This window comes from Corvus brachyrhynchos, unplaced genomic scaffold (genome assembly GCF_000691975.1).
Source record: "Corvus brachyrhynchos isolate BGI_N302 unplaced genomic scaffold, ASM69197v1 scaffold370, whole genome shotgun sequence".
NCBI classification, from domain to species: domain Eukaryota; kingdom Metazoa; phylum Chordata; class Aves; order Passeriformes; family Corvidae; genus Corvus; species Corvus brachyrhynchos.
Genome location: NW_008235977.1, coordinates 4137117 through 4149857, shown reverse-complemented (window position 1 = coordinate 4149857; position 12741 = coordinate 4137117). Strand labels below are relative to the sequence as shown.

General features: G+C 38.8%; 1 protein-coding gene across 4 annotated transcripts in view; it reads left to right on the top strand.

Moving 5' to 3' along the window:
- Positions 1-12741, top strand: part of MFSD6 (major facilitator superfamily domain containing 6) — a 47155-nt gene that overhangs the window by 6549 nt on the left and 27865 nt on the right. For all 4 annotated transcript variants that reach the window (XM_008630123.2, XM_017728806.1, XM_017728797.1 and 1 more), the window contains exon 3: positions 5814-5867. The gene's annotated coding sequence lies outside the window, so the exon portion shown is untranslated. The remainder of the gene's footprint in view (positions 1-5813; positions 5868-12741) is intronic.

Here is a 12741-nt window from a genome sequence, read left to right as displayed (position 1 = left end):
CAAATGATGCAAAGGACAGCAGAGCAGATTGGAGAACTTAAAAATGAGGGGGAAAATAGGTCAGTAGAATAAACAGAGGCCTTTAAACTATTAAATAAGCATATATCACTCACTGCTGCAGATATATTCTGTTCAAAGTAGAAATTATTAGCATCCAGTATGAGGTAATCATGAGTTTCAATGCAACTCAATTTATCAGCTCTGTGTATAATGATTAACCTGGCAGAAGGATGTGTAGCATGTCAGAAGGGGAAGTGTTTGTTTTGATTTTTTTTGTTTTTTTCAGGAAAGAAATATGGTCACCCTGGATCATAAACAAACTTGCAATGGCAGTGACAGGGACAGTACTCGGTTCCTTGAGCACTTATTGAGTGGATAGGCTTCCCTAGGGATATACTGCTCAGTGAAGAAAGGCAGTGGCAGCTGTGGCAAGGCACAACATAGATTTAAATTGTTCCAAAGGAAATCCATGGTCTCTAGTATCACTAGCTCCTCTCTGTAATCTCAGTCTTGCATCTGCTCCATGGATTTCGTGATGCCACTGGTTCTCCTGTCCAGACCCAGACAGTCCATCTCTCTGTGTCTCTGCAATAGCATGCTGGGGCAGAGCTTCATGCTGCTAAGTACCCTGTATGGGAATATATATAATTATTTCAGAAATAACATGGAACTCAAGGTGATTGAGTCATACTTTGACACACCTCTGTCTGCCAAGAAAAATGCAGGCACTCCCTTACAGAGCAGTTGCTAAGAGCACTTCTTCAGGCTCTAGGAGAGAGAAGATGCTTTATTGTACAGTTAACTGCAGGAGTTAACAGCAGGGTTTCAGTCTGGGACTTGTCAAAAAATTAAAGCATGTAATTAAAGGCTGGGCTTCTGCCTAAGAGATGTTGCACCATGTAGAATTAGTCTGGGACATTATTCTGTAAATTTAAGACACTGTGAAAAGTGATTTTATTGGCATTTGTAGCCTAAAAAAATAAAGAAGAGAAAGTTCTGGTCAGCACTAAGAACAAACATCTTTTGTTTGTTTTATGCTAAATTTAAATAAAAGAAAGCAGAGACTATGTAAAAAAAAAAAAAAGAAAAGAAAGAGAGAGAAATTCTTTTTAATTTTGAAATGTTAATGGATTTTTTTTTCCCCATGACTGAGCAGGAGAATCATGAAACACATTTGATCTGTGCATTCCCTTTCCTGTGTCACCACTAGCATCCCTTAGCTTTTGTGAGCCTTTTGGAACATTCACCATTGACCAGTTACCATCCTAGTAAGAGACAGCTGAATTTTGCAGGTACAGCTCTCTGACATCTGAATTACAACAGCAACATACAATTTTCAGCATATTTCAAATAGTCAGAAGAAGCAGGCAATGAGAAAAAACTTTGTGGCTTTTTCACTCTTCTATTTTAGTTTTCACTTCTATGAAGTAAAGAAAGTAATCTGTTTCATTGTAGTATCAACATTAACCTTTTAGTTGAAACAGTAGGACACCATACAGTGGTGATAACAAATGGCATCTTGTCATTGTTCCTATTAGTGAGCTAAAAAATAGTTTATGTTTGCAGTGCATGTACCAGAAAAAGCCACATAGCACAATGGCCCATGATTATGGGATCTAGAGGAAGAAGGTTCAGATGCTTTGAATTTCTGTGTTGCTTTACAAGTCAACACATGGAATATATTCTCCAGTTATTTCTTAAAGAAAACTGTTCTGTGAACTGTTATAAACTGATATTTAAAAGGGTCTTCTCTATGTTACAAGGGATGCATGCTTTTTCTTTCCAAGCAAATAGTTTGACCATTGCTTCACACGTGAGCCTGTAACTCTGCCACCTGTCAGCCGATACCCAGTTCTGCAGAAGGAAATGAGCCTATTTTTTTAGCACAGGATAAACAAATCCTCCATGTATTAAAATGCACTCACTCAGCCACACTCCTTTCCCCAGGAGTCTTTCAATTTATCTTTTCTTCTGAGGAAATTTCCCACCTATCTAAGAGTTTCCCACCTTCTTTACTTTTTAAGTAAAAAAAGCCTAGTATTTATATTTACAGAAGTAAGAAGCCCCAAACTCTGTCATGTTCTCCAGTATGTCATTTCAGGAGGCTGTAGGGTATTTGCAATCATCTGTCTGTTTCCCAGGAACTCATTTGCTTTTGTTAGTTATTCACAGTCAGTCTTGATCAGTCAGTCAAGCATCAGTCTTGATGCTTGTAGGTACCATAATTACTCACCACAGAATGACTGCAACAACGAGTTGTGACTTTGTCACTGCATAGTAACAACCAGAGCAGTTCTCTCCGGAATATGTGCGCTAATTCTGGAAGGTGAAGGAAAACATTCTCCCTTCAAGATGGGACTTCAACACCTGGTACCTTGTTGCCAAAGACTGCAGTGACCCCCACCGTGTAACCTTCGCTTTTCCTGTTTAAGAGGAGGAACTGTTGCAGATCTGTTACAATCTTTCACACCTATCTAGTATGTAGAACGTGAGCACTATATACTTCTCGCAGAAAAAAAGCTATAGCTCTGCTATGTTTTAAAAGAGCTTTAGCTCAGGAAGTAGCCAAATTGAAACTGTAGTTCAGTTCACTTTCTGTCTCCCTTTCCAGGATAGGCCTGGGTTAATTAGTAACCACCCTTCCAATATCCATTTCCTCCTCTTGCACTTTTTCTATATAAACTGTGTACATTTGTTCAGCCACTGTTGTTGCAGGATCACCCCACCCTGCTCAAGTCCAAAGGTTTACCAGTTTTGTTTAGCTTATAAATCTAAAGATGAGTAAGATAAGACAGGTTTTGTAGACTAATTACTGCAATCTATTTTAGTGATACTGCACTGACTTAAAATTTGGTGCTGTTGCGTCAAAATTTAAAATATATTGCAGTTTGAAGTCTTCGAAATTCTTTTCCAGTATTACTATTTGGAATGGTAGTTTGTGCTTAAGTTACTAATTTAGAAAGTGAGACATACGAGGTAGACAGACAACCTATGTGTCATGTACATTAGTGTCTATCCACATTTTCATTGTTGCCAATGAAAATTATAAATAACACAGTTTACTGGAGAACTTTCAAAATTAGAAGTCTTACTTCTGAGAGTGCTGTCTGAAGGGGTTTTAGGCATCAGGAGGGCTGATTCACGATCGTACTCCATAGTGTTTAGTTTAATTGTTTAACTTTTTTATTCCACTTCAACCTGAACACCAAAACCCCCCTACAGTTCAGAGCTGATGGCATTTGCTTTCTCTGTAGTTATATTATTCAGCACACATGCCACAAAGAAAGAAGAAACTGAGACCTTAGGCTTTCCTTAACATTCCCCGCTGTTCCTGCTGTCAGTGGCCAAGGCTATGGAAGACACGAGGAACATTTGACTACTGCTTTTCTGACTTAGATATAGCTGATGACAAGGAGGGACCAGCTGCTGATAGCTTGCTCTGGCTTCTTCTGTCACCCATGTAGGAAATGCTGCTGCTTTAAATACATTAGAATGGCTCTGCCATTCTGGAATAGGAAAAATTCTTTCCCAACTGAGCACATCTGTAAACTATTTTTGAGGCAAAATATGAGGATTAGTAACACTTACTACATGGTGGCCCAGGGAACTGGAGTGCTCATGAAACCACCACTGGCCCAAAGGGGAGCTGCAAAACCCTGAAATGTTTAATTACAAGAATGCAAGATATTTTGAAAAACTGAAGGGAAAATAAATTGTCATACAAAATTTTTGAGAACTATTAATTTATTGTTATTCTAGTATCTTTTCGTTGTTCCCTAGAAGATTACAGGTCTTGGAAACAAAAAATCCAGTAACATGGGGATTTCTCTTCTGTGCATGTTCCTTTGCTGGCACTTGACAAACGTTTAGCATCCTCAGTCTCTTTGCAAGTTTTGGACAGGTCTCCTCATAGCTTCATTTGATGTTTCATATTCCATGTATGAGAAGAAAGAGTAAATGAACTTGCTTTCTCCAATTCAGGACTTTTTAGATCTGCTTTATCCCTGCTAATTAGCCACTTTTCCTGACTGGTGAATACTAGGCTGTTCCAGGCAGAGAATTCAGTCCAAGCATCCTTCTTAGAACCTTTTCTAACACTATCATATTCTTTTTGAAAGGAGGAGGACATCCCAATTTTTTTCCTGTAATTCTTGCAAAATCTATGTCTGAATTTCTCTACATGTGAAAAAAAAAATCCATATATAATGCTAAAATAGAATTATTTCTAACTTTCCAATTGGTTTTGCACATACAATTTTTTTTTTTCCTCCCTCATAGGTGCTTTGACAGTTTTGAACCTTCTGGTAATAAACAGTTAACAGCATGCTGTAGCAATACAAGAAATGCTCAGGGAGCGAGGTTGTGCATCCTAAAAGCAGATAAAATTGTCCAACTCTGCAGGCAACAGGCCTTTACTGAACTATTTATAGAGCTATTTATAGGGGAAGAGAGGGGAAAGAAGAAAAGGAATTAGTAAATGACTTTAAAAAGCACAGGTACTTAGAATTCATAGTGGATGTGCTGATTTAGGAAGTCAGGAGATATGACAGAGAAAAAAGGTAAGGAATGTTAATAGTGTTACATAGACAAAGACTATTTTTTTCTACTTTTGTCACCTTCCTGTGTTTTGAATTTTTTTTTCTTTTCCCACCCAGCCATTTCAAAGTCATATCCTTGCCATGACGCATCAATTTTCTGTCTACTTGAGGTTTAGAAATAGCTGAGCTGTTATAAATAGATCACAATCTGCAAGAGACTAAGACAATGGAAATACTGTAAAAGCTTCACTGAAAAATTTAGAGGTGGATTGAGATTCCGGCTGTCTCCTAGAGTAGAAGTGCTCAGTTTGAAATGCTTTATTAACCACTGCAGAGGAAGCCGTGCTCTTTGTGCAGTAGGGGGGAACAGCCAGGTGGAATCAGGTGGTGCTTTTGGTCATGGTGCCAAGCAGAGAGCGACGTCCAGCCCCGTCCCTGGGAGGTCTCAGCTCAATGATGTGAGAAGGAGGCACTTTGCTGTTCCTTACTGCAAAGCTAAAACACAAGAGGCAGTTACACTTTTATACACTGTAGAGACACTAAATCAGAATGTATCACTTTTACACCACAATTTTTCTGGCAGTACTTGTGTACTCTGACTTGATAGCATTCGTCAAGTTTGCTCCCTTTTTCCGCTTTGCCTCCAAAACACCTTCAATTTAGTGAGGTGTTGTAGCATATGGTTGAAAGCTCGACCTTGTCTAATAAGGCAGTGAAAAAATCAAAACTGAGAAACAGTTGAATATCCCTTTGTTTCTGTTTGAGTAATTCCTTTGTAAGGTCGTTTAGATCCTGCCAACACTTCCAAACAGACTTCAGGAGAACGAGGAGTTGTCCTGCACTGAAACCTGATACCTGGGAGTGGTGTTATTCCCCCAGCCATATATGTATAGCTGAGGTCCATTTTCTTATACCTGATTATATAATTCTGTTAGAGACTGAGAAAGGTGTGGATAAAATAAGACATTAAATGGAAGGAACAAACTTTCTCAAAGACATGTTTCTGCCTTAAAGAGGAGCTGCTTCCTGAAACCAGGCTATATCACAGTAGCTATATCATGGCTTAACATAAGCTATCCATTCTCAATCCTTGTCAAACACAATATCATACCACTAATGTAGGACCTGATCTTTGCCTGAAGCCTGTCCCCAGTTGTTGTAATAGAACTTTAGCCAGTACACACTGCAGAATCAGGTCCTTCAAATCTAAATTAGCATTCTGTTGAAAACTAAACATATGTTGGTTTTTTTCACTGTCGATAACTTTGTTTCCAGGTTTGGAAGAGAAACTTCCTGTGGAAGAATCCAATGAATTTATTAATGAGCTCTGTAAGTACGTAACTATTAATATCTTCTGAGATTTTGTTTGTCTTATTTTTATCTTCAAGTTCAGACTCTGAAATAAACAGATGTTCTGAAGCTTTCCACTGAGAATACTACAATATGCTGTCTTAGATACATTGTGATAACTGGGATATTGTAGGAAACAAGTAAATAGCTGTGTACAATATTTCTGAAACAATTTGTACCTTTATATGAAGTAAAGTACTTTATCTCACATTGCACTGATAACCCTAAAAAGAAAATATCTAAAATATTTCTTGCATGTTATTAAAGATTTTTTCTTTCCAACCAGAAAAGAGAATACAAAAATTGAAAAAAATACATAACTTTGTCCTCTAATACGATCAGAGAACATTAAATCTGCTATTACTATTCCATGGCATGACTGGCAACATAGTTTACCTGTCCTAAGCACATTTTCAATAGCTGAGTCCTTCAATTTGTCAAAGAAATTTCTATTTATTTCACAGTCAGGTTTGATCAGAGATATTGTTTCAAGTCCCAGTGTAATTGAAGTCTGTGGCAATCCTCCTACTGACTTAAGTACTCAGGTCCTTTATTCTTTACAGTGAGGATATCCTTTCAAGAGTTGGAGAAGGGCATCAGTAAATTGCTCAATGTTTTCACACTTTGAGGGGAAGGAACTGTTTGAAATTCACCTAGAAACTAAATTCAACTACCAGTATCACTTGGATGTTCTCCTATTTACCAAGAAATTAAGAGCTCAACCCATCAGTTTGTTGGAGGTCCTGAGAGGAAATACGGACTAAAAAGATCAGTATGCTTTCTGGGGAAAGAAGCTAGAGGATTTGGCTAACTGTGACTGCCTTCTGTATGGAAAGTGACATTTACTGCTTTTATTTATAACGAGGCAAATTCAGCTCTAGAGAGAGTTAGATGTGAGGCCTCTGAAGTCAGCAGCTAGCCTTGGTCCGAATGTGGTTCAATGTGTTCCTCAGTACAAAAGATTATTTCACTGCTTATGTCACTTAAACTTACAGGTACTGAACAAAAATGCATTAGTCTTGGTTTAGGTTGACAAATCTTCTACATTGTAGAAGATCTGAATTTAACCAGGGAGATAAGACTATATGACTGCACTTGCATCTGATTAAAACAAACAAAAACCAGTTCCGGTGAAAAGTGGTCTGAGTTATCACCTTTTTTTTTTTTTGCCATATAAATTGTGAGAGCTAGTCCTTGTATTAAAAGGGAAGAATATTTAGTGCTGTATGAAATCAAAAGTCCTTTTTTTTAATAGTCTTTCAATATGTAGAATATGGAACCTCAAAATTACTTTTGGTGAGGGAATATTTTGCCCTGCAGTAGTATGGCATTTCCTTTACAAGCTATTGTCAGAAATTTAATTTTTTTAAAAGCTGAGAACTCAAATTCCCATTGACCTCAAGTCATTGACTAGTAATTAGGAAAGCAGGGATATCTGACCCTATATGAATTTCTTTTGTGGATGTAAAGGACAATAATAGTAAAGAATTTCCTACTTGAATGCTGGTATTTGCTCAACCCCTTGCTCTCAGAGGGGACAGAAAGAAGTTCTTAGGGATCAGAGAGAAGTGGTCAGTTTGCTGTCCTTGGTCACATACCTGCAATCATCAAACACATGAGGCTCAGCAGGTACTTGGTACGCTCAGAGAACAGCATAAAAAACATAAATTTGTGTTACTAAAATAATGTAGAAGTACAGACTCATTGTGCAGGACATAGTGGGCAGAGGAGGTGGGAGGATAAGTCATATTTTTAAGTGCTTTGCCTGCCCTACTCATTTTGCATTTTAATTTTAACATTTCTAGTGCTTATTTAGAATAAGATGTATGAGCCTGTGGGAGCTGTCTTTTGAAGTTTTACAAGTTGGATTTTTTCTGGGGACCCCCCACTGGGGACCCCAGAGGGTCTAAGTGGACTCATCTCTAAGCTCTGGCCAGTTAAGCTTTCTTCCCTCTGTGAAGACAGGCCAATGCAGAATTCATTGCAGGTTCAGTGGATAAATTGCATAAATTGTCTCTAGTTCCTGCCTGGACTACAGGGTCAGCAGTGCTTTGCACACTTCCCAGTCTGGAGGGTCAAGGACATCATATTTTTGTGTGTCATGGAGTCAGTGTTGTCCACAGCCCAACTTAAACATTTACACTACGGACACCAAAACCAATGAAGCTGTTATTTCCTATGGGTTTGTGTATTTGCATTTTTAAAATGAACTCCCTTGTGTCACCACTTTAAATGCCTCACCTGTTCCCCCTCCATTTTTTCCAGTTCCCTCCTCTATTCTCTTACCTGCACCCAAGTTCTGCACTGCTGCTCAGGCACAAAAAGTGATTCACTGGACAAATGGACACTAGATGCTGTGGAATTCCTGCCCTGGACTTTCCTCCCACGGAGGGCACTGTCTTGCCTTTCTTTTCTGCACCAGCCACTGATGTCCACACTACATTGTAGGAATTTAATATTTGTGCCCATCAAATTTAATATCTGCCAGTGGGTTCAAAGGTCTTGAGGTGAGGAAAGGTTGAATACTGTGTCAGCAGACACCATGCAAAGACAAATCTGAATTTAAGGGAAAAAAAGAAAAGCCTATCCAGTAGGGAAAAAATTGGTGTATACACACACAGTAAAGATAGTCACAGCATACACAGTTTCTGTCTTTGGTTTTGTGCATTGCTGTCCCTTTGCTAATGAATGTAATGCTTCTAAAAGTGTTAGATTAAAATTCAGAGGAAGAGAATACTCTGCTTCCCTGCCAAACAGGACAGACCACTGCACTGGTTGTCTTGCTGGCTGTGAATGTTTTGCCCTTGGTTACCATTAACATTGCCGCAGCTGTGTATGATTTGCTGATTCACTTGGTGACTGTTTCTCAGTTCCTCTGCTGGGATTTTTCCCTAACTGGTAACATAAGTGCTTTTAGTCTTTGAAGAAGTAAGGAAAAGTCACACTGTTCCTCATACTGACTTAAAGTCCTCCCAGATTTACCCTGGGATATGTACAAACTGTTGTGCTGTAAAGAACCTCAAGAGGAAGATATGAATGTCATAGTTGTCTTAATGCAGTGTCTCTCCTACTAGCAAAGGATTGACTTAAAAAAAAGTAGTTTTCATGTTATCCAAAATATATTAAAGGTCTCGTGAACAGGAAAGCTTTTCTCTTGACTTCATAGTATTCTGGAGCAAGTCCTAGCAGCATAAATCTCACCTTCAATTTATCTTTCTAATCTGACTGATGTAAATGATGCCTTTTTTTTTTTTTTTTCTTTTGGCTCAGAGTTAAAAGCTGCAAAAGGACAGAATATTTTGTATCAGCCAGAAATTCTTGATTTCAAAGTACAGTTCCAGCTTACTAAAGAAACCATTAAGTTTTTCTAAACATGAAAATTTAAGCTCCTAGAAACCATATTTGCTTTATTTCCCCTCTAACTTAATGAACAAATGATGGAGTCAGCTGACACCACCTTGTCCTTTTCAAGTAAAGTCGACTATGCTTAGCTGTGTGCAGTCCTAGCAGGTAGTTGTAATTAATTTTGTTTATTTTAATTTTAAAAGATAACTACTTTGCTTTAATTTTTCAGTTTATTTGGTGCTTTCTTTTAGACGTTAAAGTTGCTTATTTGTTTTTTAAGCCATTAAGCATTTGTAACTATTTTTGGCAAGCATTCTCACCATTATATATGGTAAAGTTGTATGGGGAACACAAATCAAAATCTTTATAAAGTAACATATGCATTGAACCAAAATCCCACAGAAGCCCATAGGCATGGATAAGTTAACCCAGGTGTGTGTTTATAGTACAGAGGTTTTTATATGGCATGTTTATGTATGATTTATATTCATTTATATATATATATTCATATATATATATATATAAAGCATTAATTCTGATTTTTCTAATATCCAGTGGTCATGTACATATTTATTCGGGTTCGGGAAAAAATAAATTTTCCTCAAAGGAAAGTGAGAGAGATAAAAACTATTTATTTAACAAACACACAGGAAAAGGATAATAATGCTAAATGATAAAACCACTTGGTCTGCGGAGAGAAACCTGGGAAAATTTCAGAGTCCTTCTGTAGATCTCTCTCTCTCCCTCCTTGGAGCTGGGATGGGGTGGTGGGCCCACCTCCAGGGTCAAGGCCTCAGTGAAAATTCCTCCCAATGTATTCTGATGTTGAAACTGTCCAGCAAAGTCCCAGGAAAAACAAAAGTTCAACTCTCCGTCTCTCTCCGGAGAAAGAAAAAGGAGCTGAAAAACTGGCCGAAAGCAAGCAGGGTGCTTTCCCCACTCTCGCTCTGCTGCCACAGCTGAAAAAAAAGTCTCTGTCAATGTGTGACCTTGAACAAGCTGCAAACTGCTTTGAAGAAGTTTGCTCAGGTTTTTCTCCCCCCTCTCAGGCTCAGTTTAAAGGCACAGAAAGGCACAAGATTAATTTCTGGCCATGGGGCAGTGATAGGGGATACACATCACAAAGTCACCCCAAGACAATTAGCTAAGAGAAAAAGATTGTTTTTTGGTATATCACATTTATATATCACATTTTACTGTCATTCAGAGCTTGAGGTTTTTGAAGAAGAGGTATTTCAATTAATTTGAATGGATTTTAATTCTGACTCAGCTTTTTAGTTGCTATTTCATACTAGCAAGTATTTTTTAAAAAAGCTTTATACTTCAAGCAACTTACAGCTACATTTCCTTTTCTCTGAAGACTGCTTTGACTAGAAATATTTGCAATAAAGATACATTAGGACAGGTTGTGAGCAGGGCAGCAGTTTCTCCATTTTTCCTAATCCTTGTTTTAATAGATGAAAGAACTCTCTGAGAAAGTGTAGTAATTTGTAACAGGCTGTAATCCAGATGTTTATACACAGCCTTGCTGAAAGAAATAACCATGCAGAGCCCTACTATGTTCAGTTCTGCCCAGGCTAAAGTAGCTTGTCAGGCTGGAATAATGCTGTTCTGTGCTCAGGCTTCTCACAGTGCTCACCTCACCACACTCAGTTGGGGATGGATTGGGCTTTTAAACACGGTAAGAAACTATTTTTATATATATATGTATAAAAACACTGTACATCACTCTTTATTAGTTGTATTCTATACTCTGGTCCTCAACTGTAACTTCTTGTTCACATACCAGGTTATGCAGCCTACAAAGAAATGTTATGTATTTGGTCTTAATTCCTCTATTCAGAGAGCATTTAAAAAATATTTAATTTTTAAAAAATTTTATTTAGTAAATGTCCCTGGCACTTCTGAAACCAAGTAGAAGGAAAGGGGATGATCACAATCCAAGTCCTTAAAAACATGGCTACAAGAAAAGGAAAAACACAGCTCCAAGAGAGGCTGCAGAAGATGGTCACATTCTTAGTGTGGTGGGCAACAGTGAGTTATCAGAGTCTAGAGAAAAACTGCTTTTAAGGCTCCACTAAATGTAGTCTGTGACTACAAAGATCTGCTTTTTAGTTGTCAAACAGTGACTTGCAAATTATTTGAATTACTTGTTGTCCCTAAAAGCTTCTATAGTAATTTGCCAAAAGAGTCTCCATCAAAATTAAATAATTTTGTTTGGAGCTTAGATCTGGTTTATTACAGTAACATTTTGTAATAAAACCCCCACTATATGAGCTGACAATTGTCTGTCTCTGAATTCTGCTAGATTATCAGAGGCATGCACTCCTAGTCTCAGACGTGGTTTCTCTTTGTGGTTAATTAGCCGTGGGGGAGATTCTGAGAGATGGCAAGTTCTAAAAATCCTTCCAGAGACAGATGATAAACAAGCCTTCTCCTGCCCCAGGTAATTTCCCCTACGAAATTCAGCTTTGTCTCCTACCTCCTTCAGGAGAAGCCTTTACTGTAGAGGTAGGCAGGATTTTAATGGGACGGTGTCCTCAATGGCGGGTGTATCCACATACAGAGACCGTGCCCCATTGGTATGTCATTGTGGCAGGAGAACAACCTGCAGAGAGCATTGCCTTCCCTGCTGGCTGAAGTCCCTTTCACTTTGGTGAGAACTCAAATTAAATGGGTCAAATGCCTGCCATGCCTCGGTTCCCGTTCGTCTGCCTCAATCACGCAAACTTGTCATTTTTTCTCGATTTCTTCCCTTGGGAAAATAATGCAAACTATGTTTTATTCTTTAAAAAAAAGGGAGATCCTCCCTCAGAAAAGGGAGATGCAAAATAAGATGCAAGTAGTAATGTGTTTGTTCTGTAGTATCCCAGTTAACGATGTCTGCAGTCAGGTCACTGACCTGGGCAGAAGCTGCCGTGCTGTGCCACTGGAAGGGATGGCCAGTGGAGCCCACTCTATTGACCTGCTTGGACTAGGGCCCAATGTAAACTCTTGTGTAAAGAACACCATCATTTGAGCTTAATCCTTAAACAGCCTCAGGGCCTCCTGTTCAGTTCAGGGCTGATAACCCCTCCAGATCTCTGGCTGGCCTTTCACTTCGTGACTGTTCCCCTTATTTAGTTTAACACCACTGATGTTTTGATATTGCAGCACGACTCAGCTGTTGCTCAGGAGTTACCCTTCCTCCCTGCCTTTTTCTGCCTCAATAATTAGTGGGGGAGAAGTTTATGTTGTTGTTTTAAACATTTAAGTAATTTTATTTGTGTGCAAGTCTAAAGCCAGTGTTACCGAAGAGGGGATGCCAGTAGCTGTGAAAGGCACTACAGTAAATAATTCTTTATGCTGTAATACGTGCTTGGAACTTGTGAGGAACAGGAAGCGCTCTGAATGTCATTCGGCTGTTGGGGCCCACGAACGCTGCCCAAGCAGTGATTTTAAACCCAAAGGCCTGCCCGTGTCCCAGCACAGGTGCGGACCCGGCAGCAGCAGCACACCGCAGCCGTGA